Below are 12,907 nucleotides of genomic sequence, written 5' to 3' on the forward strand. Positions count from 1 at the left end.
TTTTCAAAAATTCAAAAATTACACAAATATTTTCTTTATTTCTGTTTGTCGTATGTTATCTTCATAATACATTCTTTTCTTAGGAACAAATTCATGTTACCTCAATTTAGAACGATGGGGCAGGTATAATTCCGAATCTATCTAATAGCTAAGTGTCCTTAGAAGCATGCTGTTGCATGTTGTCCCAAGCCACTAAAACTCTATGTTTGAAGTCTTAATGAAACCTTCATTCCGATCGTTTCTTCCCAATCAGACTGATAATTCACATAAGTCATTGACATATCTTACTCTTCTCACACTTAATTAAGAGTTGACTGCTTTGTCATTAATATGTAGCAGAGGTACCTTACTCTTCGGAACAAGTCTCAAATTTCTCCATCAACTTCACATTCGTAAATGTAACCCTTAAGATTCTCACCAATTACCACTGAGGTTTATGGTTACATAACATCTGTGTTGATGATCTTGAAATCGTTATCACCGTTAATTTAGAAATGGGTTTCGGAAACCCATTTTCACCGTTAAGTTTGAAATGATTTTGAGTGAGACCCAAAATCCGAAACCCATCTAAATTTCATGTCAATTTATTTGACATCATAGAATCGCATAAATATAATTTGATTTATTTATTTTTCTTTGGCACATTCTTGCACAAAAAGATTTATGATTTTTCAAAGCCTGGTTCTAGTTCCGATTAAATACTTTTAATTGAGAGAACAAGTCTTCACGAATTGGTTGTTAATTCTAAATGAGCCGAAACTGAAATGGAGGTTTATTGGAGATAAGGATTTAAATAAGGCATGCCTTTGTCAAAACCCTTACATCATGCATGTCAGTTACACGATGTCTGACGTATGATGAGCTATCACGCTATTCTATGCTACTTTTACGGGATATGGGAACGTCAAGCAGCGGTTTTCTCTTGCCACTCATCACATGACGTATATAATGGCTTTCGACGGTTTTTTTTCTCTCACCGCTCAAACAATTTTCAAAACCCTCCAAGCAATAACCCTTTTTCTCTCTACTATTCATTGTCTTCCTCAAAGCTAAAATGGGAGGATCAACTAAAACCACTTCATTTGTCGATCAATCAACATCTTTCGTGTTGCTAAATATCAAGCCAAGTCAAAATCTCATACTTGATATTGACTCATCTCGCTACCAAGAAGCCTTAAGGCCGATGATTGAATGCTTAAGGTTCTCTCCACTGGCTCAAGCTCTAACCATGGAAGAATCTGTTCCTCTGGTCTATCTTTCAAAGGTTTATTTTTCTGCTACCTACATTCAAGCTGATGGAGTCATTTGCTTCGAGGTAGCTTCTCACAAGACCTCGATCACCAAAGCCTGTTTCTGCAAAATTCTAGGGCTTGCTTCATCCTAGACCTGACAATTCGTGTATTCGTGTCATTAAAACGTGTCTGCCACGAATTTGACACGATGTGATTACATGATAAGAAATAAGTTTTATCTCAATTTTTAAGATGTATTCGTTTCATGTTGTGTCTCTCATAGATTCATGTCTTCGTGTCTGAAATTTCCAGGTCTACTTCAGCTAAAGGACTCGTGGATCCAGAATCAATTTCGACTACTACACTCATTGAGATGTTTTAGTAGATGGGATACATTGGTGATATATCCCTCTTATCTAAGTTCAGGAAGCCCTTTCTTCCTCCAATGTGGAACGAGCTCTTCACTCTCCTGTTCAAGAGCTTTTTTAAAAGAGTTGTCGGATCCGACAACGCAAGTAAGCTGTTCTATACTTATATCTATGGTCTTTACCATGGAATCAATCTCAATTATGGTCCAATTTTGTGGACTCAACGTATTAAGAGTACTGCTTCCACCACTCGCAATATCGATATCTCATGTACTAGATTTTGGGCCTTAGTGGTCAAACGAGCCCTATACCGCTACAAGGTTCAAATGACGACTAATTCTATTGTAGCTACCATTCCAATCGTTTAGAGTTCAACCTTTATGATGTTTGACCCAAGAAATTTCAATTTTGTGGGTTCAATTTCGAAAGTAATGTTGGAAAAAGTACTTTCTGATAATGCGATTGTGAACGAGTATCGCATGCAGCCTACATCTGGTGTTTTCCCTAAGTCAGGTGAACTACGAAAGGGTATCAAGGAAGGAAACAAACCAAAAAGGGGAGGAAAGAGAAAATCAAAAGCTGCCACTTCTAAAGTGGTGAACACTCCGAAGAAGGTAAAAAAGAAAGCAAGGAAACCGAGATCAACATCTTCGGTTGTTCAGTAGGCTTCAGAATCCATAACTCATACTGATATTCAAGAAGATGCTACTGTTCAGAATGAAGTTGAGCATATTTTTGCAACTTCGGAACCAACTCTAACCAAACCAATTCCAAAGTTATCCACTTTACCTACTTCTTCTACTTGTTTTTCATACTTCTTTCAGATGAACACTCCACCATCCTCCTTAACACTACTACAATTCCGATCTCCATTCCTCCACTACCACCAATGATTTTTTTTGGAAATTCACTTTCGTAGATTTCTGTCCCATTCTCCACTCCTATCTTTATAGATTCAACCACTACAATGATAACCATAGTCACCAGTACTCCCAAATTCACTGTTGCCAAGTCCGTTTCGGAGGAGGTACATACTTCAGACATTCATGCCAATGTATCTGATACGAGGGGCTGATGTCAACACAGGTGTAAGTATGGTTCAAGGTACCTCTACAGCTTCTCCATTATGTGACGACGATCCAGACATTCTTTTTGGATATGATCCGGATAATTTCATAGATTTAGTTTTCAGCCTTTCACCGTACATGCTAACAGTGATGATGATGATGCCCCGATGACAAAAGGGCAGTTCAAATAGCTTAAGTCAAAATTGGATACTCTTTTAGAGTCTTCCAAGGGTTCCTCAAACTAGGAGTATATGCTGAAATCTCATCAAGCTACCATTGAGATGTTAACAAAGGAAAACGCAAAAGTCCTTGCAGAATCAACAAAGGCAATGGCAACATCAAAGAAAACTATATCTGAAACGACCAAAAAAGTCGAAAAACTACTTGACGAAGTGAAAAAATTCATGGATGACTTCAGAAGCTCTTCTGATACAAATATCGAAGTTGTTAATAAGTCATTGTCAGTCTTTATTCCACTCTACAATCTGAAAAGGAAGGAGTTACAAGTGTACATTCTGACTCTGAGTTAACAATTAGTGCTGAGCTTAGTGCTTTTGTTCTTACCAAGATTGAAAAGCTTCAAAAAGACCTTACTCCAGAAAATAATCTCATGGATAAATTGGCTGAAAAGACTGAGAAGGACAAGGTTCATTCAGTTCAGCTGAAAACACACCATCAACCACCTTGACGATCTGGAAACTGAGAAAACAGTTTTTCAGAGCTGTGTTTCCGAGATCAATCAATTTCTTCAAAGAATGGTAGAGACTCGTGATTCTATGTTCACAGTCTCTGTACGTCAACAGCTTTCTGAAAAGCTTCAACCAGTCTTCACCATACTCAACCAGATAGAAGGTGTTTCAGGGAGTTGGGCTCTTCCGAAACAATGAGAGACAGGAGAGAAGAAAAACCCCAACCAAAACAAAAGAAAGATGAAACTGATCATAAACCGAAGCTTGATGATCAAAAGGTTAATGAAGCTTCTACATCAACTAAAGGCAAAGAAATGGTTTTTGATGATGATGATGATGATGAAGAGGAAGAACTCTCTAAATCAGTGAAGCTCATGATGAAAAAGCGAGATAGAGAACTTGATAATATTTTTAAGATCCGAAAGGAGTTAGAAGCTCAAGAAGCCGTATAGAAGATTGTGAAAGTTACTCTTGAGACTCAGAAGTCTCTATTCCCTCCATATTCTATGTAACGAATTCAAAATGAGGCAATTGACAATCCGATTATGTATTGGCTCGAAACCACTGTTTCATTTGATCTAAATAGTGGAACAGACTCTCAGCTTGATTTTCCTATCACTCCTCGGGCCTTTTTGCTTTGATGTTTCGAAAAGATCGCAAAGGCTCAGATTTGCGATAAGCCGGTGCATCAGAAACTCTATGCTTTTTATTTGAAACATGCAATGCCACAATATCTGACTTGGAGTTTGAAGAAGATTGTGGGAGTGAAGGTTTGTTTGCCGGTATCAGTTGAAGACTTTGTGAACGTTAAGTTCAAGGGATTTCACAGTTTTGAAAAAATTTATGTGTAACATTCTATTTTCGAATTTAAATAAAAAAGATTGAATAAATAAAATAAATAAATAAACCCCGGGATGGGAAGTATATTTCATATTATTTTAATGAGGCTCTAAATCCATAATAGTTTATTAGTGTCAGCCTTAGGAGTAAAATTTTATAAATTTGGGAATTTATGCTCTAAATGGTATCAAAGGGACTTGTAGTGAATGGTTTTTTGGAAAACAAGGGCTAAAGAGTAAAATATGGAGTTGCATTGTAATGAATTGAGGAGGAGGGGCGGAATGTGTCACTTTGGGCGAAGTTTTAATATGGAATGGGAGTTTAAGACCCTTCATTTCCCTCCTGTGTTATGGGAGCACCACCAAACCCTAACCCTAGAATATATTCTCTAGCCCCCAAACCCTTTACCCGCCGCCGGTTAGCCGAGATCGACCGCCACAGCCGCAGCCGATGACGACCTAAACAACCGAGCACCCTAATGAGACGCCCACCGCCGATGAAGCTAGAAGCCCGGAGCCAAACCATGCATGCTGCCGTTGCCGATGACTGCGAAGATCAGTGAGTTCGTAGTTGTTGTTGGATCTCCTTCCCCCGGTAATGTGCTCCTTCGCTTCTTCTGCCATTTCACCGAGTCCCGTCACCGTCGTCGCTCCGGACGACATCCCCTCTCGTTGCGTTCCTTGGCTGCCATCTGCTACAACAAGGATGGTGGCTTCGTGTGTGTCACTACGTGTGTATGGTGCATGCCCAGCTTAGATTGGCAAGGGAGTGTATGTACGGTCGAGTATGTTTGTATAGATGGCCAGAAATCAAAAACAACCACCATGTTGGCTGCCGCCATATATCCTCCGTTTACCGCTACCAGCCACTATGGGAGTTAGCTGTGTGTGTGTGTGTGTGTGTGTGTTTGAAATTGTGGAAATGCATGTATTGTAATGGTGTGTTGTTGGTTCGACAATTCTCGATTGAAAGTCGACATAAAAACCACCACCTCCACCGTGAGGTGGTGGCTGCCGCCAGATGACGCCGTCGACCACCACTGCCCGAGGTGGCAGTGGGTGGTGCTTGACATAATAAAACACTAATCGGATCAATAGCTTAATCTTGGACTTAGTTGGCTTGTAATTAGGTTGGAAACCCTAATTAGGGTTTAGAAAACCCTAATCTTGGACGATTGACAATTTAGGGATTTGTCAGCCAGCAGCCAGAGAATTATCCATGGAACTTCAGCAGTTTGAGGTGAGTTTCCTCTTGGTTTTAACGGGTTGAAGGCACCAATGTCGGCTCGTGTAGTTTGTATGTTCTTGATAGGCACACGGAGTGTGGGCAGGGATTGTATATCACTATTACCTGAGTATAGATATCAGTCAGATTGTTGGATTGCTATATACTTATTGTCTGTGTGATACCTGTATATGTTGTTAGGAATGTGAGTGTGGGGGAGGCCAGTGTCTCATAGTCAACAGAGTGTGGGAGGGGCCTGTATCTCCTAGTTAGCCGAGTGTGGGCGGGGCCTGTATCTCATAGAGTATGGGTGAGGCCCGTATCTCAATATTAGTTTAGTGTGGGCGGCGCCCGTATCTCATAGCATTATTTTAGTATGTATATAGGATTGATTGATATATTTGGCTATACTTGTTACCTGTGTGATACTTTTATGTGTGTTTAGTAGCTTAGTGTGGGTGAGGCCAGTATCTCATAGTTAGCCGAGTGTGAGTGGGGTCTGTATCTCGTAGTCAGTGGAGTGTGGGCGAGGCTCGTATCTCCTAGATAGCGGAGTATGAGTGGGGCCCGTATCTCCTAGGCAGCAGAATCTGGGCGGAGCCCATATCTCCTAGTTAGCCGAGTGTGAGCGGGGCTCGTATCCTCCTGAGTGTGGGTGGGGCCCGTATCTCCTAGTAGCATGATTATTTGTATGGTATGTGGTAGTTTGGGGAGACTCACTGAGCTTTGTGCTTACAGTTTTCAGTTTTGGTTTCATGTATTTTGGTTTTTAAAAAGAGGAGCTCGGGATGATTGCAAAGCACACACCAAGATGTGTAGCCTAGGATGTTTTGATTTGGAAACTCTGATAATAATGTTTTCAAATATTTTGACTCATGTATTGATTGAATGGTTGATAACTATGGTTTATTTAATAATTAAAAATGAAAATTTTGGTCATTATTTTATGGATGTTACAGGTTGGTATCAGAGCTTTGGTTTGATGGTTTCAGGCACACTCTCGGGTGTGTCTGAACTTAAACACATGACTTGGTATAAAATTTTTAAAAGAAAAACCATTTTTACAAAAAGGATTTGGAAAAGAGAAAAAGGGCTTTGGTGCATGCAATCAGTCGAGGTCAAGTAAGTACTCCCAAGTTACCCATACAAGCTTATGATATGATATGATTATGAGAACTGCATTCTAGATTAAGGATAAGGATCTAAGAATTATGCTTTATATGCCTGTTATATGTGTATGAGGACTGAATGCTAATTTAGGACTAAGGATCTAGGAAGGATGCCTTATATGCATGTTGTATGAGCTTGTTGAATTGTATGCTAGTACTGATTACTCAGTAATATGATGGCATGAGTAGGATATTCTTGATTATGGTTACTCAATGCTTGAATGTTGCTTGCTTTGTGCTTTTAAGAGTCCTAGTTATCTTTAACTAACTAGTAAATGAATATGTTAAGTTACATATTACGAGGACTAAATAATTTCAGAAGGTTAGGATTAGCTCTATTTTGCAGCTCTCGTCTGAGTCTAACCGTTGTAGGGTAGAATCTCATATTCAAAGAATTATCTAGTCTAAGTGATATATAGTGGTATTCACGAGCTAGTTAGGGAAGATAGAAGGGACTTCTTATGCAGCTGATGGTGGAGAGTGGGTCAGAGATTACCCTAGGGCAAGCCTATGATGAGATTAGTGCAGAGAGCAGTAGTAGAGAAAGGGACTTGGTGGAGTCTAGGCAGTTCTTGAGGAAAGTTCAGAAAGATGTGGAATCTAGTATGAGCCCATACTACTAAAAGCAGAGGATCCGTACTCGAATCAAGGAAGGTTGAGATGAACCCACATAACTTGTAGTGTGTGAGATCCCTCGAGTTATGATGAGTATTATGATGGTTGTTATGGTATATTTATGAGTATTGTAACGCTACTTGGTAGATCAGATGGTAGTTCTGGTGCCGACGAGGCATCAGGCTCTGACTCTGGAGCCGGGCAGCTTGATTGCCAGATGAGGGAGTTCGCCTCATCTGAGAGTACACACAATATCATTAACCATACACCTGTGATCTTCGGTACGATCAAGGAGGACGTTTTGTAGATTTGTGATGAGAGGATGGGTGCATTTCGCACCGAAATGGCGCCCATCATAGGGACGCACACTTAAACGTTTTGCGAGTTAAGAGCTCGTAGAGCTCCAGATTATCATGGGGCTAAGGACCCCATTGCTAGCACCAGATGGTTGGCAATTGTTGCCAACGCTTTTCATACCAGTTGTTGTCCCAAGAGGGACAAATTTCGACTGGCTTCCTGCCTCCTGAAAGATACGGCCCATGATTGGTGGGGAGAGGTTGGGATTCCTTCTGATACTTTTGCAAATATGATATTTTCTGTTTTCTTCTTGGCAGTTATCAGGAATTTGTTCTGTGTGGGAATTTTGGCATGGTATTTGGATAAGCAACATCTTGGATGGATTTTCTGCTATTGTCGGGACTATATTATCAAGAAGTGTGATATGTCATTCTGCATGCGGAAGTCTTCAATGAATCATTAAAGGGTCGTATTTTGTCAAGTGGGTTCCAGTTGGTTCCATTGTCTATCCTGGTCCTTAGCAAGATCAATTCAGCGGTATTGCTAGGAGGATATTTGGCTAGGGTTAGCGTGATAGTTCTCCAGTGGAGTTAGGGTTCAGTGGTTCTATCAACTGTCGAGTATCACCGAAAGTTGCCTATAGAAGAACTTTAGAGTTCAAGGCACTATCGTTGATGGGGAGGGAGCAGTAGCAGGAAGATAATAGTGTTAGTTGCATGAGTTGTTTGATCATTGGATGTGTCAAGAGGATTGTATTTTTGCATGGAACAAAGTCGATTAGAGTTTAATGATCCTTTGTGGATAGAAATTAGAATAGAGGTTCGTTAGTGCATGGAAAGGGTTACGGTAGTTAGTCGCAGGCATAAGAACTCAAGGAAATGGAATGGTGCCATGAGAGGTGACTTGGATCATCAAATCTGGTTAAGGTCTCAAGAGAATACATCCGGATTCTAGTAGTTGGACAATCATTGAGATTTGGCTAGTGATGGAACGCTAGATTGGTAATCATAAGTTATAAGTAGTTCTTATTACATGAAGTTTGATGGGTTGGGAATCCATCAGACTAATAGGATGAAAGATCTTCGCTGAATCCAAGTGGGGGAGAATCGATCAGTATTTTCGAGAATTGGATCGGGTGTGGAACTAGGACAAGTTTCGCATCTTGGTAAGGTATAGAGACGACACAAATGAACATTTAGTTCATGGTTTTGTAAGTGGGAGTTCATAGAAACTCCTAATAGATTGTCGGTATTTTCTTGTTATGCATAGTAGGCTTGTGGATGGATCCCGACCGGGAGTCATGTAGAGTCTCGCTGCCTGTTCTTGAATGATGCAGATTGAATTCAGGACATTGTGATTGAGATGGTTGGTTAGTAATTAAACCCGGGATGGTAATCATGATTGGTTAGAAGTGTTGTGAAACTGTGATGGATCATAACATTCATATGTTCGAGGTAGACCATCATTTGTAGCGGATATGAGCGTAAAGGGGGAATCAGTTTGTGCCTTGGGCACATTAGTCAGGATTGTCACGGAGTATTTCTCCGTTGTGGGTTGAGGACCACTAGGGTCCGAGGTGGAGCTGGGCCTGTGTAACCCTAGATGGGTGGGACCCGTAGGTAAGGCCGCTCTGTGGTATAGTTTGGGTGGGACCCATAGGCAAGGCCTGTTTGTTTATACTAATGTAGGTGGGACCTGGTAGAGACCGTTGGGTCAAGGTATTGAATTCTGCATTTCAGGTTTCAGTAAGTGGTTAGTGTATGTGGCACAGAAGGGTGTATAGACTGGATAGCTTTGTTATTTGGACTCTTGGGAACCTGGTGGTTGGACCAGGTGCGAGATTGGTAGTCTCAGCATTGGTTTAGGTACCTTTATAAGTCGGTCCAACAAGGATTGGCGCTATCAGAAGGTCTTGGGTAAAATGCAAGTGCAGATCTATGGATCTCGGTTAACGAGTTGAGTATCGGGTTAGATTCTTGGGTAAGATCTCAAGTCAGGAACGCAAGTGTTTTGTGCTGGATTTTTGTTTATATGGGTTGAGAATCGGGGTATATATGTGCCGAGGGCATCGATAAAAGAGTTCCAGGGTAATGAATCGATTCAGTTCTGATTATAGATCAAGCTCTTGTGTTGTGACTTGGAATTGTTCTATTGATAAAGGACATAAGATAAGTTAAGGTGGTGCTATTGATTTGGAACTCGAGTGTGGAGCCACTTGTTACTCATAGGAGATCTCAAGTCACTTGCAGATGAGTTTGGATAATCTCAGAGTATATGATTTGGTCCTGCTGCGCAACTCTCGTGTGAGTCTAACCGTTGGAGGGATAGGTTTCCTACTCGAAGGATTATCTGAGCCTTTTGTCAAGTATAAGTGTACTACAGGGAAACTTCGTCAGCGATTTTGTTTTCTAGTGAGAACCTCAAGTTATCAGAAGTTGAATAGCTAGTTAGGAGATAAGTGCAATGGATTTGACAATGATTCAGTGTGGCTGGTCTGTCAGGGAGTCATACCATCTCAAGGCTTTAGATTTCAACTTGAGTAAATGTGATTAAGTTGCAAAGGATTGCTTCATATGTAGGCTGTAGAGCCCTGTGAGGATCGGTTTTGGTTGCCTTGGAAAGGTTGGGGTGTTCTTGTGGTTGTTGTTGTATCGGGAATGGTAACGACTGATTTCGAGGACGAAATCTAATTTAAGTGGGGGAGAACTATCACATTCTATTTTGGAATTTAAATAAAAAAATATTAAATAAAATAAATAAATAAATAAACCTCGGGATGAGAAGTATATTTCATATTATTTTATTAAGGCTCTAAATCCATAATAGTTTATTAGTTTCAACCTTGGGAGTAAAATGTTATAAATTTGGGAATTTATGGTCTAAATGGTATCGAATGCAATTGTAGTGAATGGATTTTTGGAAAACAAGGGCTAAAGAGTAAAATGTGGAGTTGCATTGTAATGAACTGAGGAGGGGGGGGGGGGGGTTCGAATGTGTCAATTTGGGCGAAGTTGTAATATGGGACGGGAGTTTAAGACCCTGCATTTCCCTCCCGTGTTGTGGGAGCACCACTAAACCCAAACCCTATAATATATCCTCTAGCTGCCAACACCGTCATCCGCCACCATATAGCTGAGATTGACCGCCACAACCGCTATTGGTGACGCCTTGAACAACCGAGCACTCTACTGAGACGCCCACTGTGGATGAAGCTGAAAGCCTATAGCCAAACCTCGCACGCTGTCGTCGTCGGTGACTACGAAGATCGGCGAGTTCATAGTCGCTGCAGCATCTCCTTCCCCTGGTAATGTGTTCCTTCACTTCTTGTGCTATTTCCATGAGCCTGTCACCGTTGTCGCTCCGGACAGTTTCCCCTCTCACTATGTCCCTCGGCTGCCATCTTCCACAGCAAGGATGGTGGCGTCATGTGTGTCACTGCATGTGTATGGTGCGTTCTCAGCTTAGAGTGGCGAGGGAGTGCATGTCCAATCGAGTGTGTATGTATAGATGACCAAAAATCGCAAACAACGACCATGGTAGCCAACCATGGTGGCTGCCAACATATAGCTTCCTTCTATCGCCACGAGTCACCGTGGGAGGTGGCTGTGTGTGTGTGTGTATGTGTGAAATTGTGGAAATGCATTTATAGTAATGGTGTGTCGTTGGTTAGACAACTCTCGGTTGAAAGTCGACAAAAAAACCACCACCACCGTCATGTGGTGGTGACTACCGCCGTGTGCCGCCGTCGACCACCATTGCCTGAGGTGGCTGTGGGTGGTGCTCGACATAGTGAAACCCTAATCGGCCCAATAGCTTAATCTTGAACTTAGGTTGCTTGTAATTGGGTATGAAACCCTAATTATTAGAAAACCCTAATCTAGGAAATTTCAATTTGGACTTGTCGGGACCCTCATTTTGGACCATTGGATTTAATCTATGGCTTATGCCCGTCCACATTATACGATTGGTCTAGTGGAGTGATGGACTTAATGGATTAAGTCCTTAATGGGTTAAGTGAGAACACTTAACCCTAGTTGTCATTTCATGTGAAAACCCTAAATTTGGTTGGGCCTTTATGTTGGGCTTTGGTGATTGGGTTATTAATGGGCCATCCAGGAACAAGTATATGGACTAGAATATTTGGATTGGGCTTTAGGATAGGGCCCATTGGAAATGCTTGGGCCTAATTTGGAAAATTAGGCCATATATGGGCCCGAATTGGGCCTTAATGATTACGAGATATTGGACCATCGGAATGCCAAGTGTTTAGACTAGAATAAATGATTGGGCCATAAGGCAAGACTATTTAGAAGTTTAGGCCCAATTTTGAAAATTTGGCCATAGTTGGGACTTGGTTGATTATTTGACTTTTGGGCCTTCGGAGTATGAGTTCTGCCTTATTCTTGGACCAAGCTATGTTAAGGGTAAATAGTTATTTTACCCCAAGTGTGTATTTATGGTTATGCATTGAAACCCAAATGGTTAATTGGGTTTGTTTTGATGATTGACAGTTCAGGGATTTATCACCAAGTAGCCAAAGAATTATCTGCAGGACTTCAACATTCTGAGGTGATTTTCCTCGTGGTTTTAACGGGTCGAAGGCACCAATGACGACCCGTGTAGTTTGTATGTTCTTGATAAGAACATGGAGTATGGGCGGGGACTGTATCTCATTATTATCTGAGTATAGATATCAGTCAGATTGTTGGATTGCGATACTTGTTGTCTGTCTGATACCTGTATGTGTTGTTAGGAATGTGAGTGTGGGCAGGACCCGTATCTCATAGTCAACGTTGTGTGGTCAGGGCCCGTATCTCCTAGTTAGCTGAGTGTGGGCGGGGCCCGTATCTCAAAGAGTGTAGGCGAGGCCCGTATCTCATTATTAGCTGAGTGTGGGCAGGGCCCGTATCTCATAGCTTTATTTGAGTATGTATATAGGATTGATTGATAGATTTAGCTATACTTGTTGCCTTTGTGATACTTGTCTGTATGTTTGTAGTTGAGTGTTGGCGGGGCTCGTATCTTATAATTAGCCTAGTGTGGGTGGGGCCCGTATCTCGTAGTCAGCGGAGTGTGGGCGGGGCCCGTATCTCCTAGTTAGCCGACTGTGGGCTGGAACCGTATCTCCCTGAGTGTGCGTGGGGCCGGTACCCCCTGGTAGCATGATTATTTCTATGGTATGTGGTAGTTTGGGAGACTCACAAAGCTTCGTGCTTACGGTTTTCAGTTTGGTTTCATGTACTTCGGTTATCAAAAAGAGGAGCTCAGGATGATTGCAACGCACACACCAAGATGTTTAGCCTGTGATATTTTGATTTGGAAACTCTGATAATAATGTTTTGAAATACTTTGACTCATGTATTGATAGAATGGTTGATAACTATGGTTTATTTATTAATTAAAAAT

The sequence above is a fragment of the Lactuca sativa genome, chromosome 4 (assembly GCF_002870075.4).
Source record: "Lactuca sativa cultivar Salinas chromosome 4, Lsat_Salinas_v11, whole genome shotgun sequence".
Lineage (NCBI taxonomy): Eukaryota > Viridiplantae > Streptophyta > Magnoliopsida > Asterales > Asteraceae > Lactuca > Lactuca sativa.